At 37.7% G+C, this 23,178-nt stretch overlaps 1 long non-coding RNA gene across 3 annotated transcripts in view; it reads left to right on the top strand.

Moving 5' to 3' along the window:
- The first annotated feature begins 12,462 nt into the window (after positions 1-12,462).
- Positions 12,463-23,178, top strand: part of LOC131194597 (uncharacterized) — a 131,344-nt gene continuing 120,628 nt past the window's right edge. For all 3 annotated transcript variants that reach the window (XR_009154235.1, XR_009154236.1, XR_009154237.1), the window contains exon 1: positions 12,463-13,059. This is a non-coding gene — a long non-coding RNA (uncharacterized LOC131194597). The remainder of the gene's footprint in view (positions 13,060-23,178) is intronic.

Genomic DNA, 23,178 nt, shown 5'->3' with positions numbered 1-23,178 from the left:
AGACAGGTCTATTTATGTCTACAGTTACACAATACTTTTAAAATAGGATTGTTTTTGTGATTTAAAAAAACTAATTGAAAGTTTGCAATTCAACTCTGCACATTTTTCCTAAAAATGTATGTTTTAATGTGTCTTTCCCTGTAAAATATATTTAGTTATATGGATTTCCTTCTGTAATTTATATTTTGATATGCATTTTATGAGCTCAGAGTAATACTGCAAAATTTTAAAAATGTGCAATCTGTTTCCCTGTTTAGTACATGGGAAATAATTATTTATTAAACCTGTATGCTGCCCAACTCTGAATAACTCTGGGTGGGTAACTACAATCAAACAAAAATTACAATAAAATAAAAGATGAAGATAAAAGATAGCAGGCACAATATAAGCAAGGAATCTCACTGTCTCTTATCAAAGGCCTGGGTGAAGAGCCAAGTCTTCATGTCTGTTCTAAACAAGGGTTTTGGGACCATCTGGATCTCAAGGAGAACTTAGTTCTGTTGGAAGAAATGTCCATCTGGGTTCAGTTCCAAGTGGGGATAAAGACACTGGAAACATGAAGACTGCTTGGAAAGATGGTTTAATGGTGGTCAGGTTCACATAGCTTGAGTTCCTGAACAGAAAAATGGGTGAGATGCTGAGTGCGCCCTGGCTTTATGCTTTCTCTGAGGTTTGAACTTCCTAGGGCACAGGAAGAGTATCCTAATTGGTTGTCAGACTCCCAGGGGGTGGGGGTCTTAGCTAGCCTTGCTGGCTGATGTAATCTTCCCAGGTGTCATGTGGTGAGTTTCTGTTGCTAGATGTGTCCTATTGTGTTGCAGATGATGGTCCATTGACAAAGGTGAGGAGAATGAGTTTTTGTCTCTGACCCATTGACAAAGGTGGGGTGGGGATGAGTTTCTGTCTCTGGCCCATTGACAAAGGTGGGGGGAGGCAAGAAGCTGCAGGGAGCTGCTTTGTCCTTAAAACATGTTTCTCCATTTCTCATCCAGGGAAATATAATATTCTGCCTTTTTTAATATGTCGTAAGATATTTAATTCTTCTAGGAGGGGGGTGGGTGCTAACTTCCTACAGTTCTAGAGGTGCTGTTACAGAAAGCTTGCATCCAGGTCCTGTTCGACCAAAGAAACCCAGCAATCCATTTACTTTGAAAGTGTCCATCAAAATTGAATTCTCCAGCACTTCTACTATGGTAACAGTCATAATTTCAGCCTTTATATATTCCATGCATGTTGGAGGGGTAAATATTTAAAATTTAGAATTTCTTCAGAAACATGTCAAAGAGCAGATTAAGAGGCATTGGGAGTGAGAAATTATATGTTTATGAATATATTCTTATATGGGTAAAGACTAGACCAGAACAAAATAAAAAGATGGAGAAGTACAAAAAGAAGTTCAAACAGCAACATAGTGCAATTTTGCCATATCTCTTAATCCAGCTTTAAAAAAAGAAGACATGTGTGGTAAGGATGAAATAAAGGGACTATAAAATGGCTGTTCCCAGGCTTCTTAATTCCTCGCTAAAAGAAAGTTTTGCTATTAAAAGAACCTTCACATGATGGGAAATGGAGACATTCAGACAAACCATTTCCTCTTCCTCCTATAGTTTGCTTTCTTCTTCATGTCATAAAACAGATTCCTGAAGCAGTGCATTCCCTGTAGTCATGGCAGCTACTTTTTCAATTTAGAGTTCTTCAGAATCAGTAATCTGCTTAGAAATTATGCATCAAAAATTATATAAGAAGTGCTTGTAGGAGAAAAAGTAAAATGTGAACTGTATGGGCAAAAAAAGGAATGTAGATTTTTTTTTGTTTTTTTGCAGGGGGAATTAACTGGATTTTTTTCTGGAAATTTGTTTATGTATCCCATTTGGAGAAGCCAGATCCATATTTGAAATGTGTCTCTTTCTGACAGCAAGAATTAGCAGTTCAAAAAGAAATCCAAATGGATGGCCATTGTAGCAAAAGCAAAGCCCTGGGTGCCTTCAGAAACTATGCACAGTAGAATGTGAAATTTTTCCTTACGCATAATATAAAACATAATATAAAACATTCCATTTTTAATGCAAGTGATCCATGAAATCCCAATAATAGTATGATGAAAATTTTGTTTAAATATGTAGAAACAGTTTGTGTATCCACTGAAGATTATGGTGTCAAAACAATGTGTTGTAAAATATTTAAGTAATTTTCAAAAGAGCAAGCAGAAATTTTTCCCTTTTAATATTTTAATATTTTAAATGGGGAGGCTTTATCTAAATCTATCATGCACTCTTCTATCCTTCTTTATAAACGTATCTGTTTTTAGTTGGAAGTTAAATATTATATTCAAACATTTCTCTGAGAGCTGCTACCTTTTTTCTTCTGATATTCTGAATCAGGCCTACTAAGTGCCTACTATTTACATAAACAGTTTAATTTGTTTTTTGAAAAGCAATAAAATAACTTAAAACTTTGATCAAATGTATCACAGCCCTCTTTTATGTCAACAATTGTGTACAATTCCTTGCACCTGGTGAAATAATATCAATCATTCCAAAAACTTCCACACAACCCTTTTCCATTCCACTATCCTTTTTCACCCCTGCATACCATAGAATACATAGAACCAAAACAAAATACTAATATGCCAGTAAAATAATCCTCAAGTTATTGAAGATTGTGAAGCAACAATAATTCCCATATCATTCGCCTCAACTCCATGCAAAAAGAAAATAAAGTAAAAATTTAACACTCCTTCACATCTCCATCATTGGTCTCATGAGAAACTTATACATAAGTCAGGAAGCTCAGTATGGACAGAATGTGGCAAAAAGACACCTTCCAGGTTGGCAAAGTAGTGTTGACAAGGCTGCATACTCTTATTTATTCAATCTACATGCTGAATATATATTAAAGGAAGTTGGATTGGAAGAAGATGAGCACAGTTTTAAAACTGGTTGAAGAAATATCAGTAAGCTATGTTATGCTATTGAAGTTACATAGATAACTGAACATACATAGGATCTGCAAGCCCTAGTAGTAAAAGTCAAAGAAAACAGTGAAAAAAATGGGACTAAAAATAAATATAGAGACCAGACTAATGACAACAGGTAGAAAAACCAGCCAATGTAGATATCAAAGTGGGGATAGCTTCTGCATTTTAGGATCAACCATCAACAGTAAAGAAATAAGTAGTCAAGAAATATGTTAGCATTTGATAGAGCAGCCATAAAAGCCTTAGAAAACATATTCAAGTGCTGTAATATGTCTATCCCTACAAAGAGCAGAATTGTGCAAGCTACGGTATTTCCTGTGACACTTTACGGAAGTAAAAGTTGGACTTTTAAAAAGCAGAATAAAAAGAGGGTTGATACTTTGATGTTGGAGAAGACTCCTGGGAATATGTGGCCAAGAAAACAAACTAATGGCTCATCAAATGAATCAACCCAGTTTTCACTAGAGGTCAAAATGATGAGGCTTAAATTATCCTCCCTGACACATTATGTGAAGGCCCAGCTCTCTAGAAAGGGTTCAATGCTGGGAAAGGTGGAAGGAGGTAAGAATAAGACGACCAGCAGCAAGGTGGAATGGACTCAGTGGCCAGTAAGGGTAAAAGGATAGCAGAAAATCCATTTATTGTTGCCTTAGAATTTAAATTGTCCTGTATGAAGGCAGCCGTACTTGGCCAGATTTGTTCTGAATTCCAATAAATATAGGCTGTTAAGTCAGAACAGTTTATGCCCATTTACTTTACTTCTGATTCAATGATGAAAGGAAACAGGGCTGCACTAAGATCCTTATAGGTCCTGAACACATTTATCTTTGACTATCCTTACTGTAGTAATAATCCATATGTTTACGATTATAACGATATTCTCAGGCCCTACAAATTTTTAGTAAGTTACAGGGAATTTTCTTCTGCCCAAGAGAACATAATAGTTTCAAGTCATGTATCCACGTGACATTGTTTTAAATTGTAAATTTTGATTGAAAGTTTACCAATTTCCATTTTTAGATTTCTCTTCTTTTTTTTTTTAACTTAAAACACCTTTTGCAGGCCCCAAAGTTTAATAGGCCCTAGGCATTGTGCCTATAGCGCCTAATAAATAATACAGGTTTGGGAGGAAAGCACATTAACTGCCCACAAAGAAAAATCCTGACTTTTCTCAGTGTCTGTGACCTGTCAGAGAGAAGGAAAAAGAAACAGGGATACATCAAAACCATACAGTACGCAACGGTTATGCAGAAATTAGCAGTGGCTGCCTCTTGGAACAATATGCTCCAGAGACCTGGATGGCTCCCACTTGGTTAAAGTTCAGGAAGCTATTACAGATCGAGCTATTCTCCCAGGCCCCAGGACAGTGTGAAGGTTGACTCCCTCCCAAACACACTTTTTTTTGGTATATGTTCATGATTTCTTTTGGTTTTTTCTAAATTTTTTTTTTTTGGGTGTGTGTGTGTCATAAACCACTCGGAATTGTTGGGATTGGGTGGTCTGAAATTGTATGTACCGATATGTATAAATACCTAAGTAAATATATACCTCTATTAAGCCTTTCATTCTTGCGTATGGTGAGATTTTCTTCTCTCTCTCTCTCTTTTTTTCTCTCTCTTTTTTCTTTTCCTTTTTGCCTTAATCTCATGATTCTTGACAACATAGTATACAAAACAAAACAAAAACATTTACAGTAACAGTAAAATACAAAGAGAGAGAGAAGAAAGAGAGAGAAAAATAAAAATGAAGGCCACCAGCAGTGACTAAAAAAAGAAAGAAAATGCCTCTTAGGGTATGTAACTTAGTCCCCTCGATGTTCTGGAGCCCAGATGTGAAAGGCTGACTAGACCAGGATATAGGGGGAAAGTGTGGGGGGTGGAGAGAAAGTTTGCTATTGACCCAGCTTTATTTCATTTTAACAGTGGGAGAGAAGGAGAGAGCAGCAGTGCAGCATAGTAGTAAAGGTATCCCAGGTTTACATACATTACTTCATAATAGAAACTCACCCGCAGCCAACATTCTCTCAGACTTCCCAAGTTTGCAGTTTTTTGGGTGAATAGAGTGAGATTCCTGTGGAAGTTCCTGAAGGAAATGTAGGCTATACACTTAAAATAAGTTAATATTGGAATATTTTCTTAGTAAGAGGTAGGTATTCACATTATCAGGCGCTATATTACTTCAGGCTGCCAAGTGATAGTCAAAGCAGTCTCAATTTGTGCTTCAGAACAACTTTTATTTTTTTGCATTTATATCCCGCCCTTCTCCGAAGACTCAGGGTGGCTTACACTATCTCAAGCAATAGTCTTCATCCATTTGTATATTATATACAAAGTCAACTTATTGCCCCCAACAATCTGGGTCCTCATTTTACCTACCTTATAAAGGATGGAAGGCTGAGTCAACCTTGGGCCTGGTGGGACTTGAACCTGCAGTAATTGCAAGCAGCTGCTGTTAATAACAGACTGTCTTACCAGTCTGAGCCACAGAGGCCCTTTATATATATATATATAATTTTATTAAATATTTTTTAAAAAAGAAGATTACTAATACAAAATAATATACAGTAAGAAAAGAAAGAAACCAAAGAGAAAATATACATAAAAGGAGAAGAAAGGAAAAAAAGTAAAAGAAAAGTAGAAAAAAAAGAAAAAAGATACAAAGAAGCTTTCAAACGTCTTTACAGCAGTTATTCATTTCTTACTCCAAAGTTATATCATTACTTTCTTCTTTCTACTACCTCTCCTGTCTAATCATCAAAAGCATAAAACATGAGTTCATTTATTTCTGTTTTACACAAAAAATCCGTAAGAGGTTTCCAGTCAGCAATAAACCCAGACATTGTCTTTTCTCTGATAAAAGAAGTCAATTTAGCCATCTCAGCTAGTTCCATCATCTTCACCAACCATTATTCCATTGTGGGTAGTATGAAATCTTTCCATCTTTGGGCATATAAAGATTTCGCTGCTGTTACCATATACAAAACCAAGTTCTGTGTCTTTCCCCCCCCTCAAATATTTGTCCATTAATCCCAAAATAGAAACCTCTGGTCTCAATTATATATCAATCTTTAAAATCCTCTGAATCAGTGTATGCATTTGAATTCGATATTTTTTTAGCTTTTTTACGCACCTACCAAACATAGCAAAAAGACTCTTCCTGTTTACTTTTCTAACATAAAGTAAACACACTTTTCTACATTACCTTTATACATTCTAGACAATTTCTTTGGTGACATATACCAATGATACTTCATCTTGTCAAAGTTCTCTTTAAGATTATATTTCCCATTGTTCTACCTGCATATTATATCCAAAATTTTAGCCCACTTTGTAATGCATTCTTTCATTTGTTTTTCTTCTGTTTCAAATTTCAATAAAAAGTTTATACATTTTAGCAATTACATTGTCATGATTTGCACACAATTCCATTTCAAACTCAGTCATACAATGTTCAAAACCATAAATTCTTTTATCTACTTTAAATATTTCTAATACTTAGAATATGAAATATGAAAACCATTGACAATTATATCCCTCTGCCACCAGTTCTTATTTTAGTTTCATTTTATATTCTCCTTGTCAAAATTCTAGTACCTCACAATAAGTTAGCCATTTGTGTTTTCCTGTAATTTCTCATCTATAATATACTTCTTATGCTGAGACCCACAAAGGTATTTTTGGCACAACCTGGATTTGTATCCATTCCATGTTCTCAATGTAGTAGATGTAGCTATCCATGGAGATTCTCAGTCATCCAGGTCATGGTTGTCTCAAAGGTGCTTTTTCAGAAGGCAACGGTCTAGTTTTCTCCTGAAAAAGCACTTTTGTAACAACCATGATCTGGATAACTGAGAATCTCCGTAGACATTTAGCTATGCGCTTTGGGATGTACGCCCTTCGAATCAGTGGTGGGTTTCAAATTTTTTTACTACCGGTTCTGTAGCTTGGTGTGGCTTGGTGAGCGTGGCAGGGGAAGGATACTGTAAAGTCTCCATTCCCTCCTCAATCCAGGTAAAGGTTATTGCAAAATCCACATTTCCTCCCAATCAGCTGGGACTTGGGAGGCAGAGAATAGATGGGGGTGGGGCCAGTCAGAGGTGGTGTTTACTGGTTCTCCGAACTACTCAAAATTTCCTCTACTGGTTCTCCAGAACTGGTCAGAATCTGCTGAAACCACCTCTGCTTCAAATGGTGCGGGAGTATGAATGGATTTCCAGAAAAAATTGCAGACTACACGAACCATTTGTGCTTCAGTTTAAAATGCAGACAACACAGACTCATCCCCAACAGCCTGCACCTGGGTTCAACAGTGAAGGGATACAGGGCAGAAAACATCCTGCAGTTAAGAAGGCTCCACACACATGTGCACTACTCAGGCGACCCTGATAACACAGATAAACCTCCAGGTGGCCTCAACAACTCTCTAAAAGAATGCAAATGACCAGCTGTTTGCAAGGAATATAAATCCTTCCATTCCCCACCATTCAGAAAAAAAGAAAAAAAATAGTAGATGTAACATAATGATTTTTAAAATCCACATAAATATCCATGCCATCCAAATCTCAGGTTGTGTTCTAACTCCAAAAGCCTTCTTTTTCTCAGGAGTACTTAATGACAGCTTTTAAAGATAGGTTCAGGAAGAATGTATTGCCATTGTCAAATCAGACTGCAAAAAAGGCGCGAATAACTGTGTTATGCCAGACATGATTGCCACTTGAGTCATAATTGCACAACTAGGGTCCTTAATACAAATGGCATTTGGGAATCCAGTGGTGTTTCCGTTCTCTGTTCTATTGGGATAGTGCAACCCCTTTAAGCATTGGCTGAATTCCAAACTCCATTTCTGTTTTTTTGCTATTCAACGGTGTCTCCATTTAATTCCAGCATGTTTGCTCATGCAATCGATTTCAGGGGCACTAATGGGTTCCTTAATGTTAAATGGTAGAACACATTAGAACTGGGTTTGGTTATTGATATTGATTCATTTCAAATATCTGTATGTCTCCCTAGCAGTTTCATGCATACATTGAATAAGGGGTCTCCAACCCCCTGATTCAATCTGGCCACAGACCCCGATACCAGGGGTCTGTTGCCTGTTGGGGACCAGGCTGTGCAAGCAGTGGGTGAGTGTTCAAAGCTTTATTTGTGCATATGCAGGATTAGGTTGCATGTGCAAAACCATCCCCTCCTTCCCCCACTACTGCTGCCACCACTGCCAGTCCGTGGAGCCAAAAAGATTGGGGACCACTGCATTGAATAATACACAGAATAAAATTGATTCCTCTGATGGTCCATTGCTGACTAATCCTCAGCAACGGTTCCTAGGTACTGCGGGATAAGAATAATGAGAGCCATTAAAAACCAGTGCCCACTAGATTTAATTCCATTCTATGTCCAGAGGGACGATATGATTGATGGTATCAAATGTCCCCAAGATAAGCTGTATTCCTGTTTTCCGGCTGCTGGCACAAGTTGACTTGTAAATTGACCAAAATAGTCTCAGTCCCAAATCTTGGTCAAAAGTCCAACTGAAACAGGTTTACCTTATCCAAACCAAACAATTCTCAATTTTTTTAAAAAAAAATTGTTCTCAAACATTTTTCCAAAAATATTTGAGAGTGGTCCTTAATTATATAGAGGAAATTTTAAAAATTCCCTTATATTATAGACCTAATTTTAACACATACCCGCTAATTCAAAATCTCTATGCTGAAAAAAATACAAAATAATAGTTTGAACATCAAAATTCACAAATGTCTTTATTAATAGACTGGGAAGAACTTGAGACTGTAGAAGTTTAAACTTAAAAATAACTCCTGATAAGGAATAATTGACATCCACAGTGATACTCAAAACAAGCCAGGTAGTGGTCACAGCATCACAGTCCAAGTCCTGCCATTTTGTTCATGTCAATGATACCCAAAAAGATTAATTTTGTTTTTGATGCTATAATCTTAATTTTCCTTTTTAAACACCCCTTCATCTCATAGATGCACTGTATATAACTAATGGGAAACGTTGGAATGGAGAGGAAAGTAATAGAATCTGTAGTTGTTAGCTGATCTGCTAGCTATCATCTGATGCCTCCCCTCCCTGCCATACAGATAGATGGATCAGGTGTGGCATAGTGGTTTAGGTGATGGCACTGGCCATGCCAACCCTCTTCTTCATCCACAGTAAATGGAAGCTTTCTGGCTAACTTTGGGCTACTAATGCTGTCTTAGCCTATCCTACCTCACAGGGCTATTTCTGTAGGAAAAATAGGAGAAAGGAGCACGAAGCACACTGCCTTCAGCTCCTGTGTGAAAGGTTAAGATAAAGATCTAACAAACAAATCAATACATACAATTTCTTTTAAGAAAGTAAACTGTTACAAGGTTGTACAGGCACTGCAATACTTCTTAATATAACTTTTTTTATTGCTCCAAATCCTTCAAGAATGATTATCGTCCATGAAAAAGGGCTTGAAACAGATTGAATCTGATGGCTGCTACCTTTAAATAAAATATACCCATTTTCTGTACTGAGTTTTCATGAAGAAGCATGTCAAGTGCAATAGGGGACAGTTGTTGTTTTTTTAAACAGGATTAAACAGTTAACTCTATAAGCATCAGATCACAGGCTAGGAACATAAAAATCCTCCAACATGGTTGTTGCACAATTATACTGGAAAACTATGTTCAGCTAAAGCAATGATATGAACCTAGATGATAAATCTATAAATAGTTTAAGAAGTAAACATCAAAGAGTGAAAGAGATTGCACAAACCAGTACAACCAGTCTTAGCCAGCAGTACAAGGTAAGAAATAAAAAGGTATATTTAAAAGAATACCTATGCAAACCAAAAGCCTAATTCACATGTTTATGAAGCGCTGAAAATGTGGTAAAGAACTGTATCCTAATGGCTCACTGTTTACATACATATGTACCTCTTATATCAATCCTTTACATCTGTAAGGCAACACTACACAAACACAGAAAAGGAATAGTAAATAGTAAGCCATTTTTTAAAAAAAAAGGAAAAAAGCTTGTTTCCATTCCATCCGTACAGCACCACACAATATTGCTGTGTGTCATTTTTGTTTCCCGTCACTGCTCGAGTCACTGGTGATAAAAAGTGAGGAACAATTACAATCATTCATGTAATTTTAAGCTTCTGTATAATATCAAATCAACAAAACTAGTCTACAAAGGAAGCGGGACAGTTAATGTTGTTTTGATTTCTACACTACATCAATACTGCTCTGTCAGTAAAAATGGATTTGCTTAATCTACTCTTGTCATAATTATGTGGTCCCTAGATGCAGAGCCAAATAATCTCTATTAATATTTATTTATTTATTCATTCATTCATTACATTTCTATGGCCGCTCATCTCAGTCAATAATTCTGGGTGGCTCGCAACCTACACTGCCAAAGATTTCTGCCACTCATGGATAAATGCACAGTACAGTGAATTCAAGAGGAGGCTTACAAAATAATTTTATCTTGCTTTTTAAAAAATAAAAACACAAACTTATTTGAGGTTGTTTTAATTGCTTCAATACTTAGTTATGACAGTATATCCAGTCCCCTTTTGAAGTAGGTCAGAATTATGTTGCAGATATATGAGCTGAGACTGAAAAAAAAAAGTAGGTATCTTGAAGCCATTGAATTAAATTGTGGAATGGGATTTGGATCAAGGACTTTCCTATTCTTGGCTTTTACTCAACAGATCTCCTTGTCAGCTTTACATTCTGAAGATTTCTCTGTTTTTCTACAATAGTTTTAATTATATACTGTTTCTGCGCAAACTTGATTAAGATGGCATCTATGCTATATTTGTTCTTTTTAAATTTTCCTTTATTGCCAAGAATTACACAGGTCAAATGCCTCATTGGTTTTCATAGCTACAGTTCACCATTTACGGTCACCTTTAGCCATACATAGGGCATTAGTAACTGTAAGAATGGGAGGCAGGAACCTTTTGAACTAGAACTGGTATTACTTCTTGCCTTCATTTAGAAGCATCTTAAACGTGCTTCATTACTGCCATGATTTTTGCAAAAAGTTTGTTTTCCAGGAATAGTAATATTGACAAAAGAATTATTTGTGGTTTGAGAGTATATTACCACAGACATTTATGATACATATAGTAATATTGGAACTGGGTACCATTTTACATATGGAGTCAGTTTAGCTCATTTATCTCTCATATGACTTGGATAACACATTCATGTATTTTCTCTTATATTTTACGAACTTATGATAAAAATCAGAACTTTTGAGATACAACAACTGGAGAGCATCCTGTATCAATGTGGAAAAAAAATTCTTTCTAATTCATGTATACAGTACAGAATTATTACAGAACCATTACAGAAACGGATGGAAACTAATCAAGGAGAGAAGAAACCTAGAATTAAGGAGAAATTTCCTGGCAATTAGAACAATTAACCAGTGGAATGTCCCACCACCAGAAATTGTGAATGCTCCAACACTGGGGTTGGACTATAAGACCTCCAAGGTCCCTTCCAACTCTGTTATTCTATTCTATTCTATTCTATTCTATTCTATTCTATTCTATTCTATTCTATTCTTTACATAATACAAATTAGACTTAATCAATAAAATGCTATCAGTGTGTTTGCATAAGTAAATATTGGAAAAAAAATGAAAATTATGGAGTGATATTCAGGATCAGATTTGTTCGTGGTTGCCAGACTTTTATAAGCAAACTGTATTAATGAAAGAACATACAATCAAAACCATTAATGATATGTATGTATGTATGTATGTATGTATGTATGTATTTGCCCTGTGTTAGCAGATATGGTGCTAATCTTGAAGGTAATTATATATGCATAAGGAAGAAAAAAAAATCTTTGTGAAGAAACGGGAAACCTTTATTAATGTTCGTAAAAGACCCCGAAAGGTAAAAGGCGCTTGCAATTTACCGGTACTGGGAAAAATGAGGTAGAGCAGTCTCGCGTTGACCTCCGGCACGTACTTAACGCGCGTAAAGAACTATGGAGAAAAAGGCAGAGCGGAACGGGGCTGAAAAATTCCTTTTGTTTCCTAGATGATGAACGGAGACCAGTTTTTCCTTGAGAATTCCTACACGGAACGCCCAGATCTCCCTTCGACAGTAGGGCGCTACTCGAGGCACACTAACCGAGAGAAACATACACACAAACACACACACCCATACGCAGACACACATGCACAGACACTCCCTCCAATGAACCCTGAACAGAAGCCGACCCTCTTTCTCTTTTTCCAAAGATTGGAAACATTCCTGGAGAACGTGAAGCGGGGCAGGGGCTGGCGGAGCACGTGATAGGACGTTAAGCGTCCTCAGACAGATTGTGTCTTGCCTTTTCCCACACAATATGTGCGTGCGCGCGCCTGTACGGTTGGGGCGGGAGCGCCCGGAGCGGGCAGGCGGGGAGAGAGGGAGGGCGGCGGCTCGGCTTTCAATCCCCACCCACTTCTCTCCGTCCGGGAATGACTTCACGCTCGCTGCCTCTCGCTCCGCTAATACACGGCAGAAGCTTAACCGTCCGTCTTTCCACGCGAGGGGGAAGACGGCGGCGGGTCTCGGCTCTCCAACGCTGGCTCAGTTTTGTTTTGTTTTGTTTTTTAACTCCGGATGAAGAAGGCGAGGATGCCCAAGTCGAGGTTTCCACGGCCAATGGAAGGGAGGGGAGGTGGGGTGTGTGTGTGGGGGGGGGGGGCTCGAGGCGCCTCACGTGATCGTGCAACCGCTCCCCCCCCCGCCCGTCTACCACCACCACCACCACCCGGTCTTCTTTTTTTCACCCGGGCAAGTATTTAGTTCCCCGATTCGGACCAGCCGGACTGAGCGGTGGCCATGGGACAGGCGAAGGTGCCCGCCGACTTGACCCAGACTTTTTCCTCCCTCCCGCCCTCTCTCCGTTTCTTCCTTACGACGCGCCTCCGCCCGCCCGCCTGCCTGCCTTTCTGCCTCCCCGCCGGGAGGCCGCCTTCCCGGGACCGCATCAGCAAAAGTGGGATTCTGCATCTTTGGTATTCTTCTCACACCGCCACCGAGTGACTTTGCTCCGCCGCAGTTGGGGAACGGTGAGTCGTCCCCCCCCCGCCCGGACTTTTAGTTTTTCCTTTTCCCGTTTTGTGGTCTCGAGCATGTGTCAAAAGCCAACCTTTCTTTTTCCCTTTGGCAGGTCCCTCCCCTCCCCTCCCCTCCCCGCCAGGACTCGTGCAGGTTGTGGACATCCTTTCAAAGGAGGGTGATTATTATCGAGGTCTTTGCACGATTATTTTCCCCGGCGGTTTCAATTACACGCCCACTTCTTTTCTTTCTTTCTTTCTTTTTAAACAAACAAACAAACAAAAAAGTGTGGCGAGTTTTCTCCTCCGGACGGTGAGACGGAGCGAAAGCTGTTTTCTTTCCTAAGACAGGTTTCTGCTTTGTTTGATTAAAAAGAAGAAGACGGGAGAAGTGGAGGAAAGAAAAAGGGAGGGGGTTCCCTCCTTGCCCAGAAGACTTCGATATTTTTTTTTTTTAAAAAATATTTATTTACTGTCTCTTGATAATGGTAAATGCATAGCTATAGGAGGAGTGTGAGGAATAAAGGGAAAGTTTGCCAAGTCAGCTGGCAAAGGCGTGCCACACTTAACGGACATTTGACAGTTATTATAATTAGCTGTGAGGCATGTGGGGGGGATGATAGCTAACATACACACTTTGGGACAAATTGCTCATAGATCCTAGAAAACATTCACAAAAATAGTTCCTCTTTTTTATCTTCTTGACTGCTCTTGTGTAAAACAGAATGCGATGTGTAAAAATCCCCTTCTCTCCCCCCCCACCCTGTGACTGAATAAATAATGTTTTTAAGTATGAATAAATTCAAGCTTAGTAGAGACCGACATATTTTTTAATGTTGGAATGCTGACTTTAATTTAAAATTTGTTTAAATTCCTTATTGTTTTCGAGGAAGAGGTGTAAAACTCTTCCTTGCAAAAGATTCAAAGTATGGAGGGAGGAGAGTAAGACATTCATAGGGATCAGTCCTGATGCTTTCACATACACGAACAGGAGATTTATGAGTTCTCAAGCAGAAGCAACAGACAAAGCACAGGGTGTTTTCCTCTTCCTGCTCCTTCTTTTCTTCTTCCCTAGAAATGAAATGAAATTCCAGAATCTTGGAGTAGAATAATGCGCTTCGATTATGTTTTCATATTTTCAAAGTAATTCACACCAGGCAGTAAAAAGTATTTTTTTTAAAAAACAAACAAACAAAGCAATCTATTATGAGAAAGTTGCATTCTGAAACTAGCTTCACAGGGGAGTGGTTTGGGATGGGGGGAGAGGCGGGAGGGCAAGGACAATAGAAATTGGATTCATATTCAGACCAAGCAAGCAGCATCTCCATGAATGTGCAAGTTAAGGGAAAAACAGCAAGAACAAACACAGAACTGCTATTTGGTTTTCCTTAAACAAAATCCAACCACTCCCCTTAAAATATGAATAACAACAAATCCGGGTTTGTGTGTGAGAGGCAGACTCCAGACGTTCCTAATTACAGCTTGAAATAAAGTCTTTGTGGGAAGAGCTTTTGCTTGCTACGGTTTTCAGAACACCGAACCCAAGAAATACATTTTTTAAAAAACGGAAGATTCAGCATCACATCATCTCATAGCTTTCTTTTTTTTAAAGCCACACTTCTCTCCCCCCCCCTTCTTTGTCTGCCGTACTGTTATCTACACCTCCCCCAACCACCGCCCACTGTGAGCTAAGACACCTGAAGGCCAGACATAATGATCAACAGAGCGCTTTACTCCAGCCTGTCTGGATTCCAGCCAGGTTGCCCTCCCCCCTGCAATTCTCCAGTCGAGGAGCCTGCACGCAATGCACGCCAAGCTTATTCTTCAACAGCCTGCAGAAGAAGGGTAGGAGTCTTGCCCATACTGTGGCAAGACCAAACCAAACAATATCCCCTTTCTCTACTGGTCAGGGATCAGTTTTAGCACATGTATTTTTTTTTCTCCCACATACATTTGAAAGTAGCTCTCCTGCACGCATCCACATATGGTCTGTGACTAGTACTCTTATCCCATTCCATCTTTGAATGCTTACAGTCTGCTTTAGTTTTGGTATGCCTTACAGTACACATGCCATCATATTTTTGTCAGGGTGTTAACAGAAAATACATGCACCATATTGAAAAAATGTGCATATGTGTTTTTCAAATGTTATAGTCTATGTATAATACTAGAATATTTTAGACAAAATGTCCGTATAATTTAGGAACATATTTTTCAACACAGTTGCAAGAAGTTTGAAGTCATCTTGTCTTTTCATTGCTGGATAGTGTCTGAAAAAGAATACTGCTTCGCTACATGCCAACAATTTCATGAAATTTGGGGCAAAATGCTTAGGCGGATGGATTTAACTGTGTACACCTTACTCGGGGTTCTTGAAAGTAACTCCTGTAGTGTAATAGGGCATCTCTTTGGTAAAAGAGGATGGATTTAACTGTGTACACCTTACTCAGGGTTCTTGAAAGTAATTCCTGCAGTGTAATAGGGCTTCTCTTTGGTAAAAGTCCAGAGCATTAAAAGGCAAAAAATATGCAAAGCAGTTTATTTTGGCTAAAATTGTCATCTGATTTTGACTGATTCAAAGAAGAATTTACAGGGTCCTGTGCAAACAAAATAAATATCCATGGCAATGTTTCAGGAAGTTAGTGTTTGCTGAGAGTCAAAAATATTTCAGGAAGTTTTACATTCCTCTAAGTAGCCAAATTTCAAGAGATATCAAAAGATTGAAACATATTTAAACATATAATGGCATTTGCTGAAGAAAGGTATTGGAACTAAGAGAATAACATATTTCTCATTCAAAGCCACTTTTCTACAATATGCAAAAAAGCATAATCATTAAATATATACTATAGTATAAAACAGATAGGTAGATATATTTACCCCTTATAAAGCATTTATAGCAAAACTTTGCTATAGAATGAGAAATGGGTACAACAAAAGAAAATGCCTCCCCCAATAAAAATAGTTTTTTAAAGAGTTACAGATTTGATCATTATGCTATATATTGATTTATTCATTATCTTTTTGTGGGATTTGTTTTTGATACAGCCTGATTAAATGCAACTAATTTGTAACATTGTAACATAAGTAAAGGTAATGTCATTTTTCTAAATAATACTCTCGCAAACTTACTTTTACTAATATACAAAATGCTAGGGTGCAACAAACATTTCTTGTATATGTCTCTCCAAAGTTGAGGATTAATATTGTTGCTCTGTATTGTAATCTATGTAGCCGTGTTAGTCTGTTGCTGAAAAAGAAATCCTGTGGTGCCTTCAGATTTGTCTGATTTCTTAGGGTGTAAGATTTTGTGAACTAGAGTCCAGTTTTGCACATGTCTGAAATTTATTTTTAAAAGAAAAAGTTTAGAACCTCTTTACTAATTGTAAAGGCATTAAAGCAGGTGGTGGTGTGGAATTACTCCAGTGCAATTGCTCACTGTATAAAACTCTTAAGGCTATTCATGGGAATTTAATTACTCTGGCATTATTGATTTCAAAGAAAATAGTAACTTCTACTTTTGTTTTCATTATTGATTTAGGTTAATTGCCACTTAACACACTTTAATTGCTTTTTTGTTGAAAAACATGTAAGAAGTTAAGATGAACATCCTTTCTTTCAGTAAAATACATAGCTACATATTCCATACCAAGTAAATATGATTCATGTTAATTAGAAACTGGCTTAAAAATCTACCTGTAGTGAGACTTCCACTACCAGATTTCTATGGATAAAAATATAATTGAAGTATTTAAAGCAAACTGCTGATCTGAAAAAGTAAAAAGAAAGTGCTCCTAAAACTTCTGTAAACTAGTTTTTAAGATAATAATCCTAGGATAGGAAACAAAGCACAAAATACAACTAGCCTCTGTAATTAGATCACAAATCAAACATATGTCAGCCAATAAGACTTAATAGGAGCAAACATCTGCATGTGCTAATAGGTATGGATAACAGCGTATGAATCCTTATGCACCTTGGAAAAACAGATATATCTGTTTCACATGGCAATTGATGTTGGACTTGAGAGCCACCAATTCTGATAAGTTATCTACAAGCAGATTTTGACATGCATAGTACAGGTGTATATGAAATTCCCAGTCATCCAGGTCATGGTTGTCCCAAAGGTGCTTTTTTAAAAGGTAATCAGACTTGTTTTTTTTCTTTGAAGACTACAAGGAATTCAAATCCTTTCATCTTCCACCATTCAGTCGGAACTGAAGAAATGTCTTGGATGAGAAGTAAAATGCCTTCAAGGAAAAAACAAAGTCCAGTTGCCTTTTTAAAAAAGCATCATTAGTTCAGGTGTATACATTTTTACCTAATCCCACTACTCTGTCCTCTACAGAGCTATTCCTTGTAGATATGCATAGGAATAAAGTATATTATTTCTATATTTGCAGTTATGATTTGAAAAGATTTTACTGAGATTACTCTGAATGCAAATAACAAATGCTCTTGAGCAAATCAATATTAAAATCATTTTTCATAAAAGTATTGCTGTAATATATGCATTAATGTTGGGTACCTTAATATAGTTATCAAATCTCAAATACCGGTACTTGTATTTAGTTTAAATGTCTGTTGCTTTCATTCATTTTCTGTCTTTAAAAAAAAAACATTCAGTCAATAGATTTGAATACACCAGATTCATTTAATCTAAGCTTTTTTTTTAAAAAAAAAAAAATCCACATTTCTACGACTCTGAAAAACTTTTTTTTGGTTTCTGCTATTCTGATACAAAATCTGGGAATGTAGAATACCAAGGCAATTAGTTAGGGAATTTTCCACTTCTCAGTTTGAAAATATATTTCTGTCATCTGCAAAATGACACTGTACTAATAGGATATACCCTATCGTATGTCTGCACATGGTGCCATATCTTCCTAATGTATCAACTTCTGTTTTTCTTTGTTAGAATCAAATCAGCAAACTTGCTTCCTGTATGGACAGACATTGGTATTTTTAGCAGTAACGTCATCAAGTGTTGAGCATTTGTAAACAGTTATAATTTTGGTGCCTACCAGTTATGTGGAGATACTTTCAAGGAATTGAGATTGCAATTTCAATGCTGCCTTGGGATTCTGTGAGTTGTAATTCCAACACAGCTGGAGATTATCAGGCTGACAAAAGCTACAATAACCATGCACTAGAAAATGAAGATGATTATAGCATTCTTATACGGTATCTTTATAGATAAATATTTCTGCTACTGACATTAAAAGCATGGACAATTATGCCAGCTGATGTACCAAAGTTCTAACTACATAATCTGAATCAACTCTCAAATTTTATAGTGGTATAAATTTGGTAATCATTACAAAGGTAGATATTCTTCTTTCTCAGTTTCCTTTTCCAATCTGTAGATTTCTGGCTATATAGTCTACTACATTATAGCCATCAGAATTCCACCTTGGTTGTAACAGTGTAAACTCTATCTGTTCATCAGGTTACTACATGAAAAGAAGACCCAAAAAAAGCCCAAGTTAGCCTTCGCTAGAATTTTTGAATGGTGACAATAGTCAATTCTACATGCTAGTGAGATATCTCCTCTATCTAATGCTGCCATCGCCATTTGCAAATGGAAATTAGAAATCTGCTTTTATTTCTTATTTGAAGTAGCTATCATCCTTAAATAAATCCAGAAACTGGATCTTGGCTAGCTTTCATTAATTACCTGGAGTAAAAATTACAGATACAGGAAATATTTTTTCTTTTGTTCAATTGTGCCTGATTCTGGGAGACTGCCTAGATAAGTTGCTGCAGTTTTGTAGGTAAGGTTTTTCAGAAGTGGTTGGTATTGCCTTCTTCCTAGAGAGAAAGTGACTAGCTTCCTTTGTGCCTGGGTGGGTGAACTAGAACTCCCGGTCTCCCGATTTCTAGCCTTATGCCTTAACTACACCAATTGGTTCTATATGACTAAATTAATTGTAAAGGTACTTCTCTTCTGTGGTATGTTAGCAAGCAAACAAACCCAAAGCACATAATTGGAAAGGTAATTTCAGCAAGATTTAGGGTCTCAGTTGTTGTTTGAGAAGAGCTGTGAACTTGTCCTCCTGTAACCAGTGGTGATTAGAATGCTGATTGATTTCTTGACCCTCCTCCACATACAAGGTTAAGAGTTAATAATCTGCAAAACTGTAAGTACTTTGATTTGGCAAAATGGTGTGAAAGAAAGTCTTTAGAATACGGCTTTGGTAGCTAGCTGTACTCATCTGTTCTGTGGGGGAAAAAACCCTGTCATATTGTGATTGCTAACCATAATGAGTAAACTACATGAAACGTTCAGCTGCATATTATTTGTCTTTTGAAAAGATGTTGGGCTAAGACAATGGTGATTTAGATTCAAATATGGAATCTCTCTGGCTGACTTTGGAGCCATCATTTTCTCTCAGCTCAACATATTTCACAGGGTTATGTGCTGTTTTGAGCTCCTCAAAAAAAAGGCCACCTAATGAAAAAAAAATCCGCATTTTTTAAATGCTTATTTTATGTATTTCAATCTGTATGCGTCTTCTCTCCATCATGCAATTGAGCAGTTAACAGGGGTAAAAAAACACACAACTCAAATTATTGCAAACACATCACATTGAAAACTTTAAAGATAGACTCATAGAGCCTATCTTGGCCCGCGTAGAGGTTACAGCTGGAATGAAAGAGCAGCAGAATTGGTGAGTGAAGAGGTTAGTGACTCTTCTGGGAAGATAAGATTCTGAGTTAAAACATGTAACACTTTCAAGGAAATGACATGGTTGCAATTACCAGGAGCAAGTTTGACTTGAGGGCATCTTTACTTTTTAATCTTTTGATATCTTTTATTTCCCATTTGCCCATATCATGTTCGAAAAAAGCCATATTTTTAGTTGAAAATCAGTGTACTTCATCCAGGAGTTTGCCTCTTTAGGTGCAATCTTACTTTGCTCAGTTTTGTATAACTGCAACAACTAGGGGAAAAGGTTGTGCAACATTGACAGATATGAACACACATTGTACTCTCCTTTTTTGGAAGAGTTCATATACTGTCAAACAGTAGTCTTGTCACATATCAGCTTTGTCCATCACTGCATTTACACTGTACTTGTAATTTCTTCTTCTAGCATTGTTATTCTTCAATAAATCCTGTGTTTATACAGTGGTTAAAAAATGGACAAGGGAGGATTATAGAGACATATAAATTGCTGAGTCCTGGGATAAAAAAACCAATTGCATTTATCTTTTCCTGAAAGTAAATTAAGCACTGACATATAGGGATAAAACTACAAACTTGCTTTGGAAAGGAAGAGTGGTGATTCAGTAGGAAGACAAACTGATTCACACATCTCCTGGGAATATATAGAAAATATGTTTGTGAGCTTAGATGCTAGAGAGAAATGAAACTCTAGTATCATGTGGACTGTTGCTTAATAGAATGCCTTGAAATCTGTTGTACGATGATTTATCCAAATCAGTTTTCATGTTTTCAATGAGGAAGACTTACTTGTTAAAAGTGATTAGGCCAAGAAGTTGTCCTTACAACTATGGGTAGAAATTGCTCTGCAATTTTAGAAGGTTCAAAGGTCTGTCCAGACTGCCACCATCTTTATATGCAATTCTAGCTCAGCAAGCATGAAGAAGTGAACTTGTCTTAAGCAGCTATAGAAACTTACATTTCTCTAGAAAGAAAGTGATCCCCACAATGTGTTTGGTAAGGTTAAAAAAATGCTGAGGAGAACCTGAATGTATACATATTTCTCTCTGGTTCTTTGTTAGCTATTTCAAAAGGAGGGCGAAGAGGACTGTGTCTGAGTTCAGTGACATTTCTATATGGTAGAGCTGAAGCAGATGGCCACGTGCTCTTTTCTTATTTAGATGAGAGTTTTCCTTTCAATAACATCTTTCTTCTGACCTGCTTAAAAATTCCAGCGAATGAAATCAGCACAGGATTTTCAATGCTAATTGACCATGTGCAGAGGAAGGGTTAGCGGAGAAATCAGTAGGGCCATTGTGAGATACACTATATCAATCTCGCCTTTGTCTTGCATACTTGGTAGCTAGAGCTGAAATAATTAGGAATATTTTGTTTTTATGAGTTTCATTAGAATTGCCCTAATGTATGGGGGTGGGGATAGTAGTAGGTGGGTAAAATTCTTTTTCTATCAGATGGCATCCATTTGAGTGCCATCTAGGTAAAAGTGTGTTGCTCTTTCTCTATATCAGTTTCACATTATTCCATTTCATCATGTGTCTACAGATTTTTAATCCATATCCCACCAATATAGATTAAACAACAGAAACTGCATTTTTATCAAAATACATATTTTCTATATGTGTCTTAATATCTATATTTAGCAAGACTTGAATTGGGAAACTGAAAATGTGCAGGCTGGTAGATAATTTAAGTTTCCAGCTGCACATTTTATTGAGTGGTGTGAATCAGGTTTATTTCTATCAGAATTCACTAGGGTATTATTCTGTGAGTATTCTTGGTTTATCTCAAACTCAGCTTCATTTAGTGCTTATTCTAAATGGATTAGAAAAACAATGAGCATTATGATGAAAGGAATCAGTATATTACAAAAATGCTCAATTCTTTTGACTATTAAAGATGGTTTATGACCAAGCAGACATTACTGAGAGGCAATTTACAAACATAAAGGTATGACAACCTTCAATAGAAATGTACAATCAATTCAGCTGTGCTGAATACTAAAGTATAGGTACCATCTAGATGTCACATACATCTATATCAGATGTCTGATATCTATAATGTCAGATGATGACATTCTTAAATAGTTTGTAACATATGGCAGCCACTTCAAAATTGAATGAGGTTAGACTTTATTATGATGTCAGTCTTGTTGTGTGCTTTATACTAATCATTTATACACTGCTGAAATTGTTGTTAAATTATGCCCAGATTGTAATATTTCTATTGCCTTTACAAACTGCAGATAGTCCTGTAGTTCATTTATAAACAGTTCATTCAGTGACCGCTCAAAGTTACAGCATCACTGAAAAAAGTGACATGATCATTTTTTTACACTTACAACCATTGCAGCATCCCCATGGTCATGTGATCAAAATTCAGATGCTTGGCAACTGAGTCATATTTATGATATGCAAGGGTCACATGATCACCTTTTATGATCTTTTGGCAAGCAAAGTGAATGGGGAAGCCAGATTCATTCAACAACCATCTTACTAATTTAACAACTGCAATGATTCACATAACTGTGGCAAGAAAGGATGTAAAACAGCAAAGTTCACTTAATTTTGGGTTTATTCATTCATCAGCAGCAGAAATGTCTATGGCGGGTGTCGACAACCTGTGGCCCCAGAGCCGCATGCAGCTCTTTTGTCCCCCTGCTGTGGCTCCCTGTCGGTTGGCTGGCCCACCTCTCATCCTCCCCTCCCAGTCACTCCTCGCGTAGTCTGAGAAGTTAAGGGCAATGGCGGGGATGAAGACTCACTCCGAACGAGAAGGAAGCGCTCTTGTACTTGTCTCTCATCTCACGGAAGCTTCTTCTGGCGCTTCTTAGTGCTGCACACACCTTGGTCGCTTGGGGAGATGCGTGACTTGCTCTCTGCCCTGAGACGCTGGCCAGGGCCGGTTGTGGCCGATGCTCTGCATCATAATGGTCTTCAGGAGGAGGAGGGGATGCCATTTACAATGCAGCTGGCCCGGGCCAGTGTCCTGGGGCAGAGAGCAAGTTGTGTCTCTCTCCAAGCAACTGAGGTGCGCACAGCACTAAGAAGTACCAGAAGAAGCATCCATGAGATGGGAGGCAAGTACAGTGGCACTTCCCTCTTGTTTGGAGCCTCTCCATCGGGGATGAAGAAAGAAGACCCAAAGAAGAAGAAAGAACACCAGAAAAAAAACAACAAACCAACAAACCAAAACCCAACCCCTCACCTGTTTTTGGAAATGGTTTGAGAGGGAGCACACACACACACACACAAGAGAGAGAGAAGGGGAGAAGAGAGAGAGAGACGAGAGAGAGAAAAGGGGAGAAAAAGAAAGAGAAGTGAGAAAATGATGGAGGGAGAGAATGAGAGAGGAAAAAGAGAGAGAAACAAATGAAAGAGAAGGGAGAGAGAGAATCAAGAGAGAAGGAGGGAAACAAAGGAGAGAGAAAAGGAAGAGAAAGAAAG

Source organism: Ahaetulla prasina, chromosome 3 (genome assembly GCF_028640845.1).
Source record: "Ahaetulla prasina isolate Xishuangbanna chromosome 3, ASM2864084v1, whole genome shotgun sequence".
In the NCBI taxonomy this organism is placed as follows: domain Eukaryota; kingdom Metazoa; phylum Chordata; class Lepidosauria; order Squamata; family Colubridae; genus Ahaetulla; species Ahaetulla prasina.
Note: the sequence above shows the minus strand (reverse complement) of the source record. Positions and strands in the feature narration are given on the sequence as shown.